Source organism: Perognathus longimembris, chromosome 5, assembly GCF_023159225.1.
Source record: "Perognathus longimembris pacificus isolate PPM17 chromosome 5, ASM2315922v1, whole genome shotgun sequence".
Taxonomy (NCBI): domain Eukaryota; kingdom Metazoa; phylum Chordata; class Mammalia; order Rodentia; family Heteromyidae; genus Perognathus; species Perognathus longimembris.
This window is the reverse complement of record NC_063165.1, coordinates 24,056,117-24,080,765: the sequence shown is the minus strand read 5'-3', so window position 1 is coordinate 24,080,765 and position 24,649 is coordinate 24,056,117. Positions and strand designations below refer to the sequence as shown.

Sequence of the window (24,649 nt, the reverse complement as noted above, 5' to 3'; positions counted from 1 at the left end):
GCTTCTTTATACTCAAGACTAGCACTCTACCACTTGAGCCACAGCACCACTTTTGGCTTTTTTAATATACATGGTGCTGAGGAATCAAACCCAGGGCTTCATGTATGCAAGGCAAGCATTCAACACTGGGCCACATTCCCAGCCCAGCATGTTGAAAATAACAGCAACAATGATAAACCACTTGTTTCTATAACTTTTTCCTTAATAAAATCATTTGAATGTTCTAAATATATGTGTTCCCACAGTCTAGTAAAATTTTTACCTATAGAAAAGCTTTTTCAACTTCCTTCTATTTTCTTAGTTGAACAGATAAATTATAGACAAAAATGTATATTGCGTAAAATACTACTTAATACTACTTAACCAGTCATATAGGTTCTAAATAATTTAAGTCATTGCTTTTCCTTTCGGAAAGACAGGCTTTCCCTTTATGACCACTTCATTCCAGACTGATCCCAAAGTAGTAAGTACTATCTTCCCATGAAAATACAATCCCATCTCTGAGCCAGACACAGTTGCCCATGCTATGATACTAGAGCTCAGAATGCTGAGCCATGATTGTAAAAAGATGAAGGTGAAATTAAGCTATATAGTAGGATCCTGTCCCAAAGAAGTGAAAAAGGGAGGGTGGGGCAGGGTAAGATGTGTGGATGCTTAATAAATCTCTGATAAACGACATTACTCAGAAATCAAAAGGAATCTCTTGGTAGTCTTCAGATTTAGAGGGAATTAAAAATATACTGAATCACACATATGAATATAACTTTAGATAATCTTCCATATCAAATATGATTTTTTTTCTTTTTTGTCATTTGTGGGGATTGAACTCAGGGCCTGAGCTCTTTTAGTCAAGGCTAGAACTCTACCACTTTGAGCCACAGCCCCATTTCCAGTTTTTGAGGGGTTAATTGGAGATAAGAGTCTAATGGGGATTTTATACATGGGTTCAAATTGTATTCCTCAGAACTCAAGCCTCCTGAGTATCTAGGATTATAGATGTGAGCCACTAGCTCCTGAATAGAATTGACATTTTTTCTTTTAATGATAGGTTAAAATAACTTATTCCCATAGGAATTCCTTACATAGCTGCATGTATTTAGTAGCAAAGATTAAACTGTCTGTAGTCTAAATACGATGAATGATAATTCTCCAGTCAAAAATCAAATATCCTTTGACTTTTTTGACAAAATGTAGATGGCAAGTTACCCAAATAGCCTACATGTGATTAATTATTTTGTGATATATTTCTTTTCTTAGTTAATCCTTCACATTGAATTACTATTTTTTCCTGAAAATGGTCAAAATTAAGATTTAGTGTTACCATTTTCTTTTCTCTTTTCTTTCCTTCTTTCCTTCTTTCCTTTCCATATTTCTCTTTCCTTCTTTTCTTTCTTTCTTCCTTCCCTCCTTCCTTCCTAACTTCTTTCCTGTCTTCTTTCCTTCCTTCCTTCCTTCCTTCCTTCCTTCCTTCGTTCCTCCCTTCCTCCCTTCCTCCCTTCCTCCCTCCCTCCCTCCCTCCCTCCCTTCCCTCCCTTCCCTCCCTCTCTCCCTCCCTCCTCCTTCCTTCCTCCCTCCCTCCCTCCCTCCCTCCCTTCCTTCCTTCCTTCCTTCCTTTCTTCCTTCCTTCCTTCTTTCCTTCCTTCCTTCCTTCTTTCCTTCCTTCCTTCCTTCTTTCCTCCCTCCCTCCCTTCCTTCTTTCCTTCCTTCCTTCCTTCCTTCCTTCCTTCCTTCCTTCCTTCCTTCCTTCCTTCCTTTCTATTTTCATTGTTTTTTTTTCTTTTTTGCCTCTCTTGAGGCTCGAATTCAGGGCATAGGCAGTATCCTTCAGCCTCTTTTCCCTCAAAGCTAGCGCTTTACCACTTGAGTCACAGTGCCATTTGCAGCTTTTTCTGACGATTTTATTGGAGATAAGAGTCTGACGGACTTTCGTGCCCAGGCTGACTTCAAATCGTGATCAACAAATTTCAGCCTCCCGAGGAGAAGCTAGGATTATAGGCATGAGTCCCCTGTGCTTGGCTTAGTATCTCACTTTTAACAATTCTAGTGTGATTTGTAACTTCTGATAAGCCAGTACAGCAACATCTGTTGTCAAAAATGACACTGCCATTCCACAGAATCCTGCATGTGGAATAGCTAAAGCCTTCTTTGCACATTTTAGGGTGTTCAGATGTTCATGTGACTGTCCTCTTTTGTCCTGTGGCACTTCTCAGTTTCTGACATGACCTGTCCTGATCCAAACATTTATTAATCTGAAATCTAAGTGGGCTTTTTTTCCCCCCTCAAGGCCACTATATATTTAGTTCTAGATTTTTGGTATAGTTAATGAAGATAAGAGTCTCATAAACTTTCCTTCCTCATCTAGCTTCAAACTGAAGTCTTGATATCTTGAGCCACCTGCGGAGATAGAATGATAGACATGAGACAGCAGTGCTAGAATTAAATAGTCATTTTTCACATAAATGTGGAAATGAAAGAGCATGACATTTGTGACTTTTCTCCTACCTGGATTAACACTCAACGACATCCAGTGAACAATTTCTGAATGCTTTTACTTAGCTATAATAAGTATAAAGTTTCAGGAGCTGTTTTATAGTATCACAATTTGGAGTAAATACACCTTATATAGCAACTTGTCATAGAAGATAAAAGGAAAGAGGTTATTATCAATACACAGTAATTCTGGATCAGTTGTTACTATCATTGTTTGTGGTTGTTATTACTATTGTTGCCAAAATATCAAGTTGATTCAAAGGAAGAAGAGAAAAAGTTTGCAGCTTAAAATAAAATCCAGAGATAATTTTCCCTATTTATCTTCTATTGACACTGAGAGGGACCAAAGTTCCTAAAGCATATGACCTTAATGGCTACAAGGTTCTTGTTACTGAATGTATAGTTAAGAGACTGGAAGAAAGGCTAAGATCAAGGGTAAAAGTCTTCAAAGAAGTGCCACTATGAGCAGAGATTGCTGATAAGTAAACTTAGCCCTGCATTTTACTTATTATACCATATGATTCTGAGTGCAACAATTCTATATGCCATATGTGTATTTTTCTTCCTTTCTTCCTTCCTTTTTCTTTCCTCTTCCTCCATTCTCCTTGTTTTTCCTTCTTTTTTCTTCCTTCTTTTCTCCTTCCTTCCTTCCTTCTTTTCTTCCTTTTCCCCTCCTTCCCTTCCTCTCACCCTTCCTTCTTTCCTTGTTTCCTTCCATTTCCTTCATTCCTTCCTGCCTCCTCCCTACCTAATCCCCACTCCCTTTCCTATCCTCTCTCCAACTTTCCTCTCTTTCTTTCTTCACCTCTCCCTGTCTTTCCTCTTGTTATCCTTCATATTCTCTTCTTTATTTAGTTCCTTTTCTGTTTTGATTCTGGGACACACTATAGATATAGGTGAGGTTGGCCTCAAACTGAAATCTTTCTACCTCAGCCTCTTTATACATTTCATAATAGATGGCTAAAGCTAAACCAAACCATGACATAAACACACTTTAAAAGACACATATGAATATATCATTGTTTTGATACGATTTATGATTGTAAATTAAAATACTAGAATTTAAAAGTAAGTAGTGAATACTTTTTGATATATTTCATGAAATTTAGAAAATTTTGCAAATACCTAATTTATGTTTTTGACTGTGAAATATTTTTTGAAAACTAGTCATGACTACTCTCACCTTTTTGAAGATCCATTAGAACTTAACAGTCATACACATGGAAGATCTTTAAAAATTTATTCAAAAAACATTAAATTATAGATTATAAACTATATGTTTACTGAGTTGTAGAGGCACACATAAAGTGACATATGATTATATGTCACTTGATCTAAACTAGCCTTGTTAGTAGTATTATCAAAATGAATATTTATATAATAGGATAATTCTTTTTAAATGATAGTCTTATTATCTTTAAGTAGTTGTAAAAAGGGTTTAGCATTCAACAAATCAGTATACAAGTACAATGCATCTTTATTGATATCACATATCACCTCTTTCAACATTCTCCCCCATCCTTCCCAATCCAAATTCCCACCTCAGTTTTTCTTGTTTCATAGGATATGTGTGGAATATTACCACTGAATTATTTGCCCTTTTCTCTCTGCATTTACGTACCTTTCTGTTCTTGACTCTTCCCTGTCCTTTAAAGTACCAGTTTCTTAGTATTTTTTTTTGAATTTTGAATCATTTTGTTGAATTGTGAGTTAGTTTTTTTAGGATATCCTATTGAAATAAAGTAGGGACAAATAATAAATTACCTAGAAGGTTCATTATTTTAAAATGATTCATAACAAACTGTGTGAAATAAAAAATTATGTCCCTATAACTAACACATTGCTTTCTTTCACACAGTTTAAAAATTACAGAAATGTCCATGTTTATTGAAGCATTATTCACCATTGACAAGGTATGAAATCAGCCCATATGCCCCTCAATAGATGAATCAATCAATAAAATGTGATGTACACACATACACACACTATATATAAATACACATATATGCACATATAAACACATCTATATATACACACACAGTGGAATTTTTGCAGGTCCATTAAAAACAATGATTTTGCATTTTTTCATTTGCAACAAAATTAAAAACTTGGAAAAATAATTTCAAGTGAAGTAAGTTATGCCTACAGAGATAAGGGTTGCATATTCTTTTCTCATATGTGGAAATTAGAATTAGTTTATAAGCATGTCAATAAATATTTCTGTGCAGGTGTACACAAATGCAGTAGATTCAGGAAGAACTTAATGGTTTAATTCTGTAGAAAGTCTAAACCAATGGTCACCAAAATAAATATAAACAAATGGGTATTTGATAGAGTAAAGTGTGACCAAGGGGAGGAGGAAGACATATGAAGAGTAGAAATGGGGGTATAGTAAAAAATCAATGCATATCCTACAAAATTAAGAAAAGAAAGGGAAGGGGGGGTTGGGAGGGAGGGGTGAGAATGATCAAAGGGTGATGTTGACCAACATGCAATGTACTCAAAAACTACTTTGTTGAATGGCAACTTCCTTGTACAATTATGTTAAATTAAATTTTAAAACAGAATTGCTATTTCACATTATTTTCAGCTGATGTATAGATATTGATTTTTATGTTTATGATTAAATAGAGTAAATTAAAAATTATTTTGAATTTATTCCAGGTTCTTATCCAATCTAAGTAAATAATTCTCTTTCTAAAGTGTTGCAAGATAATTTTCATGATCTCATCTTGGAGTGTATGAAGGTCAACCAAAATTCAACTAACAATTCAGTATTGATGTGACTGAATTAAGGCTATGATGTCTTTCCTTAACACAGTAAATGAACAACATTGTGAAGAGAAAACCTGTGAATCTGGAGATAATATTAGCAAGCAAACATACCTTTTTTATATTAATAACAAGCCTACATAAAGAATTACACATACTCTACTTAAGTTAATCAAAATCTAATTCATGATTCAGTTTTCAGTCTGCAAATGTAAGATGGGGGGAGGAGGAGGGGGGAGGGGGAGGGGAGGGGAGGTGGAGGAGGAGGAGGAGGAAGAGGAGGAGGAGGAGGAATGAGGAGGAGGAATGAGGAGGAGGAGAAAAGAATATCTGAGAGAAAAGAAAATTGATCTATATAAGTTTACCTTAGAGGCAGGGGATGTGGCTTAGTGGCAGAATGCTTGCCTAGTATGCACAAGGCCCTGGGTTTGATTCCCTGGTACCAAATAAAGAAAAATAAATCTAATTAATTTAAAAATAACATTAGGATAGTGAAGAGAGGTAAATGGAAGAGAATGATGAAAGGAGTAATCTAGATCAAGGTACATTTCATTTATAACTTGACTAATGGAATTGTAAAGTTTTTGTGAAATTCTTCAGTAATAAAAGAAAAGGAAAACAGTAAACCATCTACAAAAACAGAACCCAATATTACCCTTCCCATTTAACATTAGGTTTAATCTATCAATTATAAAGCAATTCTCTGTTTTCCTAATACAAAACAAATTGAAATTATGAAAGTGGACTTTCATTTTTGTCAGAAGATAGAAATGAGGAAATACATTTAATTTTTATTTTGCATTTGTTCTTCCAACTATCTTGACCTCCTATGTAAAGAGAAACTGGAGAAAAAGAAATAGGAAAGGAAAGGAGAGAAAAGGAGAAGAGAGGAGAGGTGGTTCGGGAATTAAGAGTTGTGGAATGGTAAATTCTGGATTTACAAAGGAAAGAAAAATGAATTGTATCGGAGTCTCTAAGAACAGCAATAAAAGTGAATATTATATGTTTAAAATTTTGAAGAAGAAAATATTAGTGTTAATTTTGCTGTTAAACATCAAGCTGTGTAACTTGTAGCCAGTGAGCATTATAAGTATTTAGTTGAAAGATGGAAAAAAAACAGGACTTTTTAAAGGGCTCATTGATTGAGTCATCCACTGTATGTTCTAAGAAGAGACTGCATATGGATAGCAGGTGTCCCTTGTATATGGAAATGGGCTCATTACCACCAAACACCAGGGAAATACATGAAATCCTCACTAAAATAATTTATCATTCTTACTGAAATACTCATTATCAGAAAGACAACAGATAATAGCAAAGTGATAGGGGAAGGATTCCTGTAATACTGTTGGAAATATAAATTAGTACAGGCATAAGAAAACATAATGTCGACATTTCTCAGAAATTTAGAGGGGAAAATATTATATGGATACATGAACAACTCTGGTATTTAATAAAATAAAATCAGTGAGACATCTGCACATGTATGCTTACTTTTCAGTAGATCAGATGTAGAAACAGGTAAGAATGACTGGATAAAGATGCTTCCTCTATGCAATGGAAGATAGAAATCCTGCCAGATGGGACTTGTTGAATGAAGATGGAGAACATTCTACTAGGTGAAGTCAATCAATCACACAATGATAAACATTGTACATCACTTATAGGTACTCTAAAACAAAACTCACACTCATGGAAGCCAATAGCAGGGGTTGAGGGAGAGAATATAAAAATATCTGTCAGACCACATGAATTGTTACCCATAAAGGATAATGAATTTTGATATGATACAGCTGGGTGTTTATGATTAATAGCATTGTTTTGTATACCTGAAAATTGCTGATGGTTAATTTTATTTATTTACTTAAAGTGATTTAGTTCACATTTTTGTTAGTAACAACTACTTGTGAAAAGGAGATTTCTTTTTATTTATGTCTGTATATGTGTAATACTATATGTGGCTCAGAATAATCTCTTCCATTTTCTAAGAATAGATTTTCAAATTTCCACAATAGTTCAATATCTATGATCATATAAGATGAAGCTGAGTGAAATGAACTTCAAAATATGAAAACAAGAGGCTTTTCATTGTCATTGTTATTTTTAATGTACTGTGTGTTATTGTTTATTTTTTAACTTGTTTTTCTTTCCTACAGTCTATTCTCTGTTGTCACTGTATTTGACTTTGGTACCCTGGGTATTGTATATGTTGAATTAGGGAAGGGAGGAGAACATCAAAGTGGTGAGACAGAGGATAAAGGGTGAACCAATGCAACAGGAATACTCACTAGAAAATATGTTAGAAATTAACTGTACAACTTGGGAGGGTGTAGTGGGAGTTGAGGAAAGGGAAGGTGAGAGAAAATTGAGGGATTGGTGACAAGCTTGACAAGTAATGTACTCACTATATTACATATGTGACTGTAATCTCTCTGAACATCACCATAACAATAAAATTAAATTTTTAAGAAAAGGAAATAAAACTGCATAAAGAAATCCCTAGAGTTTGAGACCTGTAAGAACTAATAGAGACAGTCCTGAAAATATCCTGGCAAAACCACTGTGAATCAGGAAATGACTTTCTACATGGAATTAAATTCAAAAACAATTCTGGATGTTGGCATGGGCTGTAAGAATTTGGGAGGAGAAAATGCCAGCAAAACTGTACAGTTACATAGAATTCTGGATATTGTGTTAATGCAGTAACCGTGGCTGAGTGTGACATGATTGTTAGAGTTGAAATTTATCTCTCTGAAAAGTACTAGTGAATTTATAGTATTCCTTATTGCCTGCAGATAAAATAAGCATATTTTTATGTCTTTCCAAAGACCATGCAACAATATAACAGGGAGTGAGAGTTGGAAGATTTCAGACCCAACAATTTTATATTAGGAAACAGAGAATGAGAAGATAGAAGAAATGTTGATAAAATGAGGAGGAGACTATTTCAGTGCTTAATTCTCTAGCAAGGTAAGAAAAGATGAGATTTACAAAAAGCCTTGAATTACCTTAAGTCAGAGAAGATTGTGTCCAAAGCAATGAAAAGCAAATATGTCTACATGACTTGATAATGACAACTTGAAGAAAAAAAATAGGGAGAAGGAAAACTCCAGAAACTTTGAGTTTTAAATGAAAAGTTTTACTTTGAGGAAAAATAGTATGATTTATTTTAAGTACAATAAGAGGCTGTCCAGCAATAATATTTAGAATATAAGAATATAATTTATGAGCAAAGCATGGGAATGGTGTGAGAATGCATATATATATATATATATATATATATATATATATATATATATATATATATACACAGGCTATTTCTGAAGTAGAAATAGGAAAATATGGATTGGAAGCGAGCCAAAACAAAAGTGTGAGCCTGTTTATGGAAACCAAATAAAAGCAAAAGAGCTTGGGTTATGACTCAAATAATGTAATGCTTTCTCTGGAAAGTGTGAGGCTTCAGATTCAATGTTCATTACTGGGGAAAAATGTATGCATCCATGTCACACACATATACACAATAAGGTATATACAAGAGTTAAGAATCACAGAAAAACAATAAATGCATACAAAATTAAACTGTGTTAACAAAAAGTTACTTCTAATATTTGTATAGATTGTAAAGGGGTGTTAAATGAGTCTAGCACCTATTTTCGCTTTGATTCATGTTTTGGTTTCTCAGTTTTTTGTTCACTTACACAAGAAGAAGTGAAGCCAGGTGTCTGTGGACCATGCCTATCATCCTACTTACAGCTCAGGCTGACACCTGAGGATTTAGGTTACAATCCAGGCCACAGAAAATCTGTGAAACTCCTCCATCACCAATTGACCAAAAAATGCTAAATGCATTTCTCTTTTACAAACATGAATGGTTTTGTTAATAATGAGAACTATCCAATATAAAATGTTAATGGAGAAAACTTAGTGATGTCTAAATTTGACAATACAAGAAAAGAATATTCAAATTTAAATAATATTAAAGCTATGTAGAAGTAATGAATTTCAGAATAAGGTGCAATAATTTCTAAAATAGCCAAACAACGGAAGTATTTCAGTTGAATCTTAGTACTTTGAATTTTAATTTGATTTTGAATATCCATCTAATGTTTATATTGTTTTGTGGATAATACAATACCACTTATAAACAGTTAAGGTAATGAAAATGATGAAGCATAAGGGCATTTTCTTGGAGAGCTTATATTACTTTATAAATTTGGTAATCCTTTTTTATAGTTCTAGATTAGAAGTGTAAAATATAATGAGTTCTTATTAAATATACATGTATCTACAAAGAAACATTATTTTTTGTTTCTGATATTTATTTTATACACTCCTGTAAGAATTTCTTAAAATGCTAATATTTAATGCTCAAAGGCAATTTCTTCTACATTGTGAATTTCTATAATACTTTATTTTCAAAGGACCAGTGACATTCATTTGAGCTGAATATATTGTCAGAGTCTCAATTTTTGTTTCAGGTGTCATTCAATAGAGAATAGTGGGATTGTCAGCCAGCAAACAGCATATAATTATTCTGCTGATAGCTCAATGGAGTTGTTCAAAACTTGCTCTCAAATAGAAGCCTCTTTATCGAGAGTATTTGATTCTATAAGTGAAGTACAGACCATTTATTTCTTTACAATATTTTAATATGTTTTTAACTTCTATCATAGTAGTTTCTAAGATATCTTAGTCAATTTTGAGATAACTTTTCAGATTTTCATTGGTATTGTTTCTATTGTTGTTGCTCCATTGTGGGGCTATCAAGATCCAGTATTCAGATTGATGCAGAAATAATCAAGTTTTCTATTCCTTTTTATTAAAAAAAATTGATGTAAAGGGATTAGTGTTACTTATGTAAGGTACTGAGTACATTTCTTGTCAAACTTGTTACCTCTTCCCTCATTTTTCTCCCACCTTTCTCATCTCAATCCACCATACCAGTTTTACAGTGAGTTTACAACATGTTGTCTTATAAATATTGTTTGTTGCATTGGATTAACTTTTACCCTTTGTCTCATCATTTTGATGTTCCCATTCCCCTCCCTAATTCAGAAAAACATATATACAATACCCAGTGTACCAGAATCAAATACAGTGACAACAGGGGCTAAATTATAAGGAAAAAAAAAACAGAAGAAAAAATAAGTAATTTCTAATAGTATATTAAAAAATAACAAAAAAAATGAAAACCCACTTATTTCCATAACTTGGAGTTCATTTAACTTTAAGCATCATCTTATGTGATCATAAGTACATAGCTCTTGAGCTATTGTGATTGTCTGCTCTGACTATACTAGACATAGACTAATTATTACCAATGAGGGAAATCATATTGCCAATGTTTCTTTTGGTCTGGCTTACTTCACTTACGATTTTTCCCAAGTCTTTGCATTTCCTTAGGAATGGGGTAATGTTATTCTTTCCGATTGAAACATAGAACTGCATTGTGTGTATATACCACAATTTCTTGACCCATTAATCTTTTGAGGAGCATATAATTCATCACATCAATGGGAGAAAGGATAAGAACCACACAATCATGTCCTTCGACACAGAAAAAGCATTTGACAAGATCTAGCACCCATTTATGATGGCCACTATGGAGAAACTAGGAATCCATGGAACATCCCCAAATATAATAAAAGCTGTCTATAACAAACCTATAGCTAGTATTATACTTCATGGCAAAAAGTTCAAGCTATCTCCTTTAAAATCAGGAGCAAGACAAGGATGACTACTCTCTCCACTTCTATTCAGTATAATACTAGAATTCCTACCAGAGCAATAAGGCAAGATGCAAATATAAAGTGGATCCCAACAGGGAAAGAGGAAATAAAACTATTTTCTGATGAAATTATCCTCTATTTAAAGAACCCCATAGGCTCTACTCTCAAATTACTTGAGCTGACTCAAAACTTTGGCAAAGTAGCAGGATATAAAATTAATCCTTAAAAATCAATGCCTTTTCTGTATGCCAACAATGCAATGAGGGAGTCTGAAATGAAGAAAGCAACTCCTTTGTAATAGTCTCATAAAATAAAATAAAATAAAATAAAATAAAATAAAATACCTAGGAACAACCTTAACCAAAGAAGTGAAAGACCTCTATGGTGATAACTTTAAAAACCTGAAAAAGGAAATTAATGCAAAACTGAGTTTTCTATTCTGGAAATAACAGGTTTAAAGTTAGTGATTATTGGTTCAATGCTAATGATGATACTTGGTTATACAATACAATGTATGTGTTCATCTAGCTACCTATATTAATTGCTTTTATATATTTTTCCATCCTGTTTAACTCTCCTTACCTGATTAGTTATGAAGAATCTTAAAGAATTAACAAAACTTCCTGAAAGATAGAATTCTATCTCCATTTTTAAATCATAGATATATTTTTCTTTCTTTTATCAGACTATATACTTTTGTCTAATTCAATATTCAAGGATACTTTAATGCTTACTCTATGAAGCTACTTCTCAAGAGTTCTTTCCATATCTAGTAATCCCTGAATATTTGATGTTGTATGTTATTTTGCATGTGGGATTTATTATTTTCGCATTTAATAAACCAAGCATAAGAATTAACTTATAAAGATCAAGTTATCTTAAATATCAACGTCTAATGGAATTATTATCTGAATTCGGAACTTGGAATTATATCTTTACAAAGTTATGTCTTTGATTGTAGTGTTAAATTCTATCTAATAACAGGATATAAGTTCTAATTGCTCATGGTTATTTTTAGACTAATTTTTCTTCAAGAGAAATTGAAAATCATCTTTGAAATTCCTTAAAGAGAATGTCAATCCACCTCTTCCCTTACATTTCTCAATTCTGTGATAATAATAAATGTATTCTTGCCCCACCATCCCCTCTTGCAAGTACCTCTTTATGGTACTTACTGTGTTGAGCTTTGACTAATCTTTTTAAGAATTACACTTCTTACACTCTCCAGAAAGATTATCACACTTCAGTTAACTCATTTGTAACCCCTTGCTTAACACTCAGTATGTTTACTTGTAGATTTATAAGCTCATTCTAGCTACTACAAGAAAGAGAAACCATAAACCTACTTTCTCTATATCTGGCTTATTTTACTTAATCTAATTTTGTCCATGTCTTTCCACTTCCTTACAAATGGTACAATATCATTATTTCTGATACAGGGGTAGAAATCTGTTTTGTATATATATAATATTTTATTAATTTATTTTTTACAACCATGCTCATTGCAGCAGTATTTTATATTTCTGACATATTTGAATACTTTATAATAGTAAGTTCTACTCTAAGACTTTTTCTATTCAGAATGCTAAATATTATTGAATGGAAAAGAAGGAAGTAGAATAATTTTTCTTTTCTGTGATTTACAGCTGGCATTCTTTAAAACATGAAAATGAAAAAATGTTCAAAAATAATATTACTAGATCTTAAATGTGAGACACTCACTCACCAGTCCAAGATCTAAGATGAGCCTCAGTATACATTCAGTATAGTGAAAAGCAAAATTCAGACAATTCCAGGTTAATCAAGGAAATTATTTGACTTATGTAGTCTACAGGACATTCCCTTGATTACCTATTGTCTGTACTGTCATGAGTACAGTCGTTCTAGATTGTTGTCATTAAAAGTTTATTGGTTTTTTTTGGTAATGTGCCTCTTCTCCTTCCAACATTTGTGTATCTTTACAAAGTAACTTTCTTGGTTCTTAGCTGTTAGTTGGCCTCTCATTAATATCCTGCTTGCTCCAAATGGTTTTGTATGTACTGCTTTTGGAGTCGTTAGTCTTTTTATCCTTTGTCTCTCAATTTTCACATTCCCTTTCACTTCCCTTCTTCGAATGCCAGTATATACAGTATCCAGGGTACTCAGAAGAGATTCAGTGACAGCACGGGGACAAACACAGGAAGGGGATACAAGAGGATCATCCAACTGAACAACTCATGGGTGGGAAAGGGAAAGGGGGATGGGGGGAATAAGGGAGAGGTAACAAATTGTACAAGTAATGTACCCACTGCCTTATGTATGAAAGTGTAACACCTCTGTACATCACTTTGACAATAACTAAGTAATTATTCAGAAAAAAATATATCCTGCTTGCTAAAGGTGCATGGACTTCAGGCTGTCACTATGAGCTCATATCAGGTCAGACTTTTCATTCTTAAATTAGGACTATTGCAGTTCAAGGGATTCATATTTGCCAAATATATTCTGTGTCATGCCATGGAAAAAGTGATAAGTTTGAATGAAAAGTAGTGCAAGCATTACCTATACAAAGAGTGACAGAGAAATGAGAAAGAAAAATAGAGATAAAGAGGAGAAGGGAGCCATACTTGAACAGGCATAACTAACCCATTGCTATGATAGTAACGTTAATCTATTCTGGAAGCCAGAGCCCTCGTGATCTAATCAACTCTGAGTTCTCATTTCTCATCACTATTGCACTAGAGATTATAATTTCAACACGTGAACTATTAAGGTAGTTATTATTATTTTTTTAATTTTTCCAAATACAGAAAAGTTCTCTTTTTTTGTTGCTATGAGGGACTTTTTATATCTTGGAATTTTAAAAGAACTATATTTAAGATTATATTATTTTTCTAAAAAGTACCTATTAAAATTATCTAAGAGATTATGATTACACTCAAACATATTCTGCCCGATAGCTGGCTATAATGTAAAGAATACATGAGAAACGCCAGTGGTTAATTAAATTGCATTCCTTGAGAAAATAGAATATATGCCAATCAGATAGTAAGCTCTTTTATATCTCCCTGCTAAGAATTTAAGACTTAGAGAAAAATAAAGGAATTCATTAGGTTTGGCTTTATTATAGATGTGAACCACATCACTAGGATATAATACCGTATTATTTTTCTGGAATGACAATGAGGACATTCACCTTAAGAGGCTCCCTCTGATGAGGTATTTAAAATCACAAGTGAGGGATGTGTTCAGACTAAAATAAAACCACAGGTGGTTCTTTGGTTCATAAGTCCCTAACACTTCAAAGGGAAAGAGTGAATTAAAAGATAAAGAACAAAATCTGTATGGAGTCCAGAAAAAAACTTTTAAACATTTAATTGTTCTGTTTATATCCTTATACTAAGACTACACAAACTATATCACAATGAACAGGTTCATACCTTTACACTTAGTACATAATTACTGTTTTTATGTATCTTAATTTGCACACTTTATGTTAGGATGGATAAAGTGTCTTTTTTTTTTGAGAATTTGCTAGTAAACAAAAACATTTGGTTAAGTTACTGTCATCATACCATTTCTTTAAACAATTAAAATATAAACATATCAAGCCTTCTTCTCTAGATTAAAACTTGACTACAACCTGTGTATTTTCTTTCAGTTTTCTTTGCTGTATGAGCTAAGAGAATTCCAATAGCTAACCTTTTCAGGTTCATGTGTTTTCCAAACCATGGCTATAGTCAGGACTCTGTGTGATATGAGGGCAATCACAACTGCCTCAGGACCAAAGTTTTGTTAATTAACTAATGACACATACATTATTAAAAATTGTTTAAAAACTAAAGTTATTCTCTTCGTGAGCAGTAGGAAAAATGGCTATTCCCCTCCACTTCCTGAAAGACAACAGTATGAGTGAATACTGAGTAAAAATAAAATGTCAAATAAGCTATAAACGTAAAAATATTATTACCACACTTTAAATAAACAAGATGCAATCTTAAACATACTCAAGTGAAAATTGAAACAAATAAGTTTCAAGAAACAATTCAGAAGTCTTTAAAGGACATAAGTGCCAATTGCAAAGTTGAGGGCACATTCTCAGAGACGAAAACAGATAGATACTTTGCGATTAAAGAGATTAACATTATGATTTGTTGAATGCTGTGATTAAAGTCTCTAAGACAAACACTAAACTCTTCACAACATTTTTTTCTGGTAGTTCAATAAAGTATTGCTGAAATTCTTGTCATTGCTACCTCACATCTGTAATCCTAGCTAATAAAGAGGCTGAGATCTGAGGAAAGAGCTTTGAAGCCAACTGTGGCATGGAAGTCTGTGGGAGTCTTATCTTGAATTAATTCCCTCAAAAAGCTGGAAGTGTGTCTGTGGCTCATCCATTCCTCATAAGCCACACCTTCCCTCACTATTCTTATTTTTGTAGGATACACATAGCAGTCTTGATGGTTGTCTTCCCTGATTTCTCTCCTTCATTCTTCTATCTCTCCTCCCTTGACTCCACCCAACCCCTTCCAAGTACATATTTACCACTCCTTACTTTTTTGAACTTTGACTTTTCTTTATAATGAGTTAACACTACTTGGGTTTTCCCTTGAATTTACCACATTACAGTTAAGTTGCATACTATCCAGCATACATGCTTCTACATTTGAAGCTCTTATTTCTTTTTGAATACATGTGCTTTAGTTCTCAGTAAATCAATGCTGTCACATAGATTTATTATATAATTATAGATTATAAATTGAAGATTGTAAATTTTTAGAAAATGAGTCATTTAGCCTACAAGCACTTCCTGCCTCTAAAATGTCCTAGTCTAGGGCTGGGGATATAGCCTAGTGGCAAGAGTGCCTGCCTCGGATACACGAGGCCCTAGGTTCGATTCCCCAGCACCACATATACAGAAAACGGCCAGAAGTGGCGCTGTGGCTCAAGTGGCAGAGTGCTAGCCTTGAGCAAAAAGAAAGCCAGGGACAGTGCTCAGGCCCTGAGTCCAAGGCCCAGGACTGGCCAAAAAAAAATAAATAAATAAAAATAAAAAATAAAAATAAAATGTCCTAGTCCTAATTAAAAACAAAAAATGGTTTTTTGTTGAGTGTAGGGCCACTGTTTTCATTTATTCTGATTGTTTTATTCATTGTCATGTCCAACTGATTATATAGTTCATTTCAACTTAGCATGCCCATTTCTACATGTACAGTACATTTTCATAAGTCACCCTTTTCATCATTACCTCCCTCACACCTACTCTTTCTGCACCAGTCTCATTATGTATTTGGGTTCCATTTCACACACCTATATTCAGCCTTATGTTTATATTTGCCACCATTATTATTTCTGTTCTTCCACCCCTGCCTTTAGCCTTTATCTCTCTTCCCTAGGCAAAACTGGTAGTTATGAGACAATATGCTGTAAACCAACTATACAACCATGGAGGGATTGGGAAAGAACAGGGGAAGTGGAAAGATGGGACGAAAATGAAGGAGGAGGTAACAAGTTTGATAAGAAATCTAATCACTGCCTTACATATGAAACTGCAAACTCTCTATACATTACTTTGACAATAACTAACTAACTAACTAAATAAATAAATAAATAGGAAAAAGACTGATGTCAGCTTTCTGATATGATTTTATTAAGTTGTTCAAAGGTATCTACACCATAGAATCTCAGTCATTTACAAATCTGTATGATCTTGTATGTATTTTCCTGCATGTTTGCAGGACTAACATCTAAAATATTTTGAAGGGAAAAGCACAGCCAAGTCAATATCAAGTTTCTTGAATGTTAAGTTTAATCAACAATTAGAAATTTTTTGGAATATTTAGTACAAACTGAGATGTTAACAGTAAAATCTCTCTTCAGTGTACATGGTTCTACTTTTTCATCTCATGGTATTATGAGAAATAGAAAAAAGAATGTTTTGAGTGTGCTACTCTGCACACTGAAAGTAATCATTCATCTCTACTGTTTATTTGATATTTTAAAAGACTCTGTTGTACTCAGTTTTATGTGTTTTGGATGCACCACCATTAGACTATATACATTTATGTCATAAGGCATCAATAAAGAGATTTGTAAGTTCAGAAGAGATCACTCCTACTTAGTAGATATGGAAAGTATTTCCTTATATGAAGTACTATTTGAACTTAAATATTTTCCTCTCTTCTATTTTAACCTTCGGTTTTAAGTAATACTAAAGAGTATATTTGAAAAAAATGGTATAGTAGTAATATTGTTTGAAATAAGATACATAGTTTTGTTATTAAGGAGGTGAAAGTATTAGAACATTAATACTTATAAATAGCTATTTTGAAATATAGTAGTTTGAGCACTCATTTTATTAAACCATTATTTTCATTAACATTTCTCAAGTGCAAAAACAGAAAGAAAAAATAGATATAACTGCATACAGGGCTTAATATCGAGATCTTGTTTCCAATTCTTGGATTACATTTTGATACACTTCATTATGTATGGTATTACACAATTAGCGATTGGGATATTGTAGTCCCCAGCTTAGAATTTCATAGACACATTGCAGGTATTACAAATCAGGGTACTCTTGGTCTTGTATATAAACTTATCTGATTCGTGCAAGGGAAAGGGAAAAGAAAGAAATCGTAGGACAAAGGATGAACCAGTGTGACAACAATGCTCACTAGACACTATGTAGGAAATGAAAATTACAAGCTGGGGTGGCGGGTGTGGTGTGTGAGAGACTAGTGAGGGATAGGGAAAGAAAAAGAGAGAGCGAGAGGGTAACAGTGTTTAAAAAGAAACGTACTAATTACCTTATTTATGTAGTTGTAATCCCCCTGTTCATCACCTTTACAATAAATTAAAAACAAATCTCACATGCTGTTTCTATTTACTAAGGGTTATTCTGGTCTTGCAAATTCTAATACAAGTTTAATTGTGAAGTGATGATGACATTTTCTACTAACAAGGAAAACCTATCTATCATCAACTTATCTTACTAACCAATTTCCCTTAGCTCCTGACCACATAAAACTTAACTATTGGTTAGACTTCTGTGAAATGAAACAAAGGATGCATTACTCTGCTTCTGGATTTTTTTTTCTTATAGTGATTTTTATTACAATTTCTTATTTACATAGAATAACAGCTCTATTGGAGTGTTATCTTACTTTTCTCTTGGGAAATTCATTCTGCATACAGAACTGTATTTTAGGCTCACCTATGTTGATCCTGTTTATATGCAAACATATATCTATTTAATATTCATTGAAATACTGCGTTTATAGTTTGCATATTCTGTGTTGAACTAAGAGAATCTTTGCAAATCATTTAAATATATTTAAGATTTTGCCACTTTCCCAATTAAAAGCAAAGTACTGTAGCTTACCAAAAATATATTGCAGGGTTATTTATGAGTATAATTTTGTTATTTCTACTTTTAGTTGGCTTTTATAAATAAAGACAGCCAGCGTGAAAAGTACTTTAATGATCAGATTGTGCTGTGTAACGTGGTTAAAATTTCATTTTAATAGTACACTTTGATATCACATGACTTTCTGACTTTACAAAATTAATATGGAAATGAAATGTGATTTAAGAAAAGCTTTAAAATGAGAACTATAAGACTGCCAGTTAAGCTTCAGAGAATTATTAATACAGTTACCTATGTTCTACAAATTCCTCTGCATCCAATAACAGATGAACTGGACTTCAGATCAGATGTTACTATTATTGAACATCTTCTCCAATTTCAATGAAAAATAACAAATTTTGTTGTAATGTAACTCTATTTTGAAACTCTATATTGTATTACAAAGGCATGGCTAACTATAAAGAAACCCCCTTTTATTAATTGGAATGTTTATTATCTTATTTTTATTATATATGATTTTTAAGCTAATTATTTTTTAATTATTTATTTATTGTCAATGTGATGTAGATAGGGGTCACAGTTTCACAGTAAGGCAGTGGGTACATTTCTTGTATAACTTGTTACCTCCTCCCTTATCGCACCTTCCCGGCTCCCCCTATTCCTCTCCCTACATAAGTTGTTCAGTTGGTTTACACCAAATGCTTTTGTAAGTATTGCTTTTGGAGTCGTTTGTCTTTTTATCCTTTTTCTCTCAAATTTGATATTCCCTTTCCCTTCCCTCGTTCTAATACCCGTATATACAGTTTCCAGGGTACTCAGATGAGCTACAGTGATAGCACAGGCACAACCACAGGAGGGAGATACAAGGGGAACAACAACAAAGAAAGCTACGGTTTTACATGGCATGTTGAAAATGATTAAAACAGGGCTATAACTCACATTTCCATAACATGGAGTTCATTTCACTTAGCACCATCTTATGTTTTAACCAGAGTCCATGTTTCTTTGGATCAGGCTCATTTCATTTAGTATAATTTTTTCCAAGTCCTTCCATTTCCTTATGTCCATTGTATGGCCAGTAAAGATCTTATCCCAATCTGTGGGCTTTCTGTTTATCTTTCAGGCTATGTCATTTGCCCTGCAGAAGCTCTGCAGTTTGATGCAGTACAATTTGTCCCACTTTCTTTGATTTGTTGCATTTCTGGGCCTTTATTAAAGAAGTTTCGTCCTGTGCTAAGGAGACCGAGTGTTTATCCTATTCCTTCTTATAATGTCTTCAGTGTATCTCATTTTACTTCTAGGTCTGTGATCCATTTGGAATTGATTTTGGTGCAAGGTGATATGTAAGAATATAGTTTTAATTTGTTGCAGGAGTTGAACCAGTTTTGTCAGCACCATTTGTTAATGAGTTAGGCTAATTCTTGAGACAGAAAGTAATTGGTAGTGAAATAAGCAATGGAGAAGTGATACACACAGTACAATGTCTGTGGGTTAATGCTTTTCCTACTGTTGAAAGAAATTAACTACATTGGTTTGTTATCTTCAGTGTTTATTCCTATAGTATGAAATATGATTCCCTAAGCATTCATATGGCCCTCTATCATTAAATTGCTAGTTAAATCATAATCTAAAGTGTTAGAAAAATGAGTGCTGGTGAAGAATGATGTATGTGATATTTGACAACTGGGTTACCACTTATGTGTAATTGATTTATCTCTGGAATCCTCAATGACCTATGTGCAACTAGGAAAGATACATCAGCTGGTGGAGGCACTGTGGAAATGGAATTAAACAAATATACATTTTGTCTCTTTTTCCAGGCAGTGAGTGAAAAATGTGCTTGTTAGGAATGACTGACAAATTTGCCATTATTTTTCCTTTTTTTCTGAATCCAACATTATTCATATTATATTAATAATTGAGTAATAAAATATTGAATGTACAATATTACACCTTACACCAACTGTTAGACTTTGTATGTGAAGGCAACATATTTCTGCTAGGGCTCATTTTGTTAATATGTTAATACATTTAAATTAGAGAGTATAGTATTCTTTCATACACTACAAATATGAAACCATACTATTTTTACTTATCAGATTCTCTTTTTTTTTTTGGACAGTCCTGGGGCTTGGATTCAGGGCCTGAGCACTGTCCCTGGCTTCTTCTTGCTCAAGGCTAGCACTCTGCCACTTGAGCCACAGCTCCACTTCTGGCCATTTTCTGTATATGTGGTGCTGGGGAATCGAACCCAGGGCCTCATGTATACGAGGCAAGCACTCTTGCCACTAGGCCATATCCCCAGCCCCACTTATCAGATTCTTGAACAATAAGAAATGAAAACTCAAGTCATGTATTATTAGAAAAACACACAATTTTTTTGAGCTGGGTTATGATTTCACTAAAATGAATAAACAAAACATAATAATCTTTAAAATTTGTTTAGCTTTTAAATAAATTTAAGAGATGGTTAACTATTTTCAGTTAAGTGAGGAATTTGGTGTATTTGTTTGGCATACTATTATAGAAATGTATTTTAACTATACATATGTGTATATCTATCTGTGTACATATGTGTATGAATGTACATACAAATATTCAAGAATAGATTGTCTTCCTTATTTTATCATTCACTGGTATGAGCAACGTAGGGACACAGAAGTGGACTGACTCAAATGTGGAAAAGTTCTGAAAGATGAGGGACTCAAAGGCTCAATGATGTTTTCATCTCTGTTTCCTCTGCTATTCTCCAGGGTTTTGGAAATTATCTAATGCTGCCAAAAAGAATTATTCATAGTCTAACAGTTTTCTAATTGTCTTTAAAAGTGCCATTTACCTAGATTTTCATGAATAAAAATTGAACATACATCCATATCTCAATCTTGTTATTTCTAGAATGAATGATCAAATTTCAGTTATCAGCTTGCCTGACTTTTCAAGGAAAGTGAATAAGTTGATGATTTGAATCTCAATTTTAGAATTCTTAAAAAAAATTACATAATGTCTGTTGAGCTCACAAAAATAATAGCTATTTTGATTTTGTTACTCTCTAAACAAAGACAAAAATCAAGACAATAATTTAATTTGTCGAAATTTAGTAAATAGCAAAGTAAATATTGACTATTTCTTGGCTGTAATTTTGTCCCATAACCTGTCTGTACCAAAAAACAATATCCTGTGATAAGCAACAGATGCCAATTTAAACATGAATAGGTACTTTGATGTTAGTATCATACAGAGCTATTATTATTGCATTACATTCATAGTATATTATTGATTGAAAATATAAATAATAACCAGAAAATAATATGCAATGCTCACAAAAGTAGAATGATTTCCAGCTATCTTCAATCATTAAAATGTCCATAATATTATTATACTTCATTTTATAAAATCAAGTTCATGATGAAGGTAATTTGAATAATCAATTAGAATAGTATATGTATTTGACAAATGTTCATACATATATATATATATATATATATATATATATACATCTTGTATTTCATAACCAGGTAAAATGATAGGCTTATTTATATACAAGTTACTTTATATAGAAGAGTATTTTACTGCTTAGTGCTTTTGTTACATAAATCCTAGTTTAATTGACGATTGTGTACTTTAATATATTGGACTGTAATTTCATTTATTTTGTATGATCTTTCTCATGCCACAACTTGTTTTCTATATGAGAAATAACCTTCCCATCAATTTAAAGTTTTGTTTTAGTTATGTTCATCTAATTTGATAATTTATGCTATCTTCTATATAAATCACTGTATTTAATGTGTTGCTTTTCACTTGTTATCTTTCTAGGAATAAATTGTAAATTTTACCATTGAATGTGTTTTACATTTTATTAAAATAGTATATATAGTGGCAAGAGTGCTTGACTTGCCCTGGGTTCAATTCCCCAGGACCACATATATAGAAAATGGCCAGAAGTGGCTGTGGCTCAAGTGGCAGAGTGCAGCCTTGAGCAAATAGAAGCCAGGGACAGTGCTCAGGCCTTGAGTCCAAGCCCCAGGACTGGCAAAAAAAAAAAAGCATATAAAAAGATTCATTCAGTTTTAGCTGATTTTATACAATAAAAGTATACTGTAATATATTTTAAAACAATTGATATTAATTACATTTTTGTGACAATTCATAAAAGATACAGCTGTTTCAAAATCACTTTACAATACTTGATAACTTTCAAGCTTCCAGTTTTTTTTTTCTCCCTTTGAACATTCCTATTTAGGTGACCCTCCCTTACCTATGGAAAAATGCTTTCTATCCACACTTTACCACAGAGTTATACCTTTTTTGACCCAGAGAACTCCTGGAGTCCATTTACATGACATATAAAAATATATTCTTAAACATGGTTGTGCTGGTAGCTTTAGTGTGGCATTAGTTGTGGACAATTGTATCCAGGAGTGGATTTGCCAGATCACAGAGTATCTCTCTCTGTCTCTCTCTCTGTCTCTGTGTCTCTCTCTCTCTGTGTCTCTTTCTGTCTGTCTCTCTCTCTGTCTCTGTCTGTCTCTCTCTGTCTCTGTCTGTCTGTCTCTCTCTGTCTCTCTGTCTCTGTCTGTCTGTCTGTCTGTCTGTCTGTCTCTCTCTCTCTCTCTCTCTCTCTGTTTCAATCTTTTTAAGGAGCTCCTCTACTCCTTTCCAGAGTGGCTGAACAAGTTTACACTCCCACCAACAACGTAATATAATTTCTTTATGGCCGCATCCATTAACCTTTCTAACTGTGGTGTGCTGGAATCTCAATGTTTTTTGATTGAATTTCTTCATGTTTCTTTACATTTTCACTTATTTTTCTTAAAAGTATCTCTTTAAGGAATATACCACAGCCGAGATTGGACTCATACTAAATGCCTTTCAAATAATTAATAGATCAACAATATGTGGCATATATACACAATAAAATTCTACTGATTCATCAGAAAGAAAAATATCATACCATTTATAAGGAATCAGAGTTGGAAAAAATTATATTAGGCAAGGTAAACCAGACACAGAGAAACAGGTTGCATGGTTTCCCTTATCTGTGATATGTAGAATCTGTCTATAAATCCACAAATAAACATATTGGGTGGTTAGCAAGGGTTTACAAATAGATACACAAAATGTAATAGTCCCTACGGAGAGCCCAAATTGTATAATTCTTTACAAAGACTAAGACAAAGATTAACAAAATAAGTACCAGGAAATGGGTACCTGAAAGAGGGGAAAGTGGGGCTAAGGGGACAGAGGTAGAAGAATTAAGGAGGAGTGGGGGCGGGGGTGCAGGCAAGAATCCATTATATACCACAGAATTGAGAAATATAAACAAAGGGGTGGGTGGAAGTGTGGTGAGGATGTTGAAGTGGTGACAGAGATCAAGATGCATTGTACACAAAACTGCTGTGTTAAATGTTAACAATTCAATATGTAACCTAAAATTAAGGTAAGTAAGGGAAGGGGTGGGCTGAAAGGGGTGGGGGAGAATGCTGAAAGGAGTGACACTAACATGCACTGTATCCATAGACTGCTTTAGTAGCAAGTCCTTTGTACATTGACATGAAGAAAAAAAAAAAAAACACCAAACAACATTTGTCCCCCTTTTTTTCACTTTAAGAACATAAGAGGGCATAGTGTTCACAATATCCCTCACATGCTCAAAAATACTATGTTCAAGCAAGTCAATCAAAATTCAGAAAAGCAAAGATCATGGATTTTCACGATTTTTCTTCCACTTAAAATAATATATTTTTATTCATTGTTGATTGCTGGCTTTCAATGTGTATTATTCTTGCATGTGGTAATTTTAGATGAACTGTCAGTAATTAACTTATTTTTAAGACAGCATTTACTGATTTTTATTCCCTTAAGAGTCTATTGATATAAATAGAATAGTTAAAAATAATTTACTGAATAACTAAAATTAACCAAAAAATATAGGTTATATTCTACTGGAATTTGCTGTATTTTTCCTTGTAAATTTTATGTCCTCTATAATTAACAAACTTACTCTAGTGTCCCTTCTTTTTTTGTGGGCAATATTTCAATCACAATGGGTTTTAAAGATGCTTCTATAACTAAGCATTTTATAGTATCACATCTGAGGCATGCTTTTGATTTAAATGCCTATGAACAAAAGCATTTGAATTATTTCTGGTCAATATGCAATCTTTGTAGCACTAGGAGACAGATTCTTCCTCAGCCATGAGCTGTGGAGGTGAATAATTCAGGTAAGAATTGACATTGCTGGAGGCCAAATTGCTGAAATATTTCTCCATTAGAATGATAAGAACATGAGCGATTTTTGGATTGAGAA

At 33.2% G+C, this 24,649-nt stretch overlaps 1 long non-coding RNA gene across 1 annotated transcript in view; it reads left to right on the top strand.

The window, feature by feature from the left end:
• The first annotated feature begins 7,348 nt into the window (after positions 1–7,348).
• The window catches only part of LOC125351244, a 29,381-nt gene continuing 12,080 nt past the window's right edge, over positions 7,349–24,649 (top strand). Inside the window, exon 1 of the long non-coding RNA XR_007210918.1 lies at positions 7,349–7,385. This is a non-coding gene — a long non-coding RNA (uncharacterized LOC125351244). The remainder of the gene's footprint in view (positions 7,386–24,649) is intronic.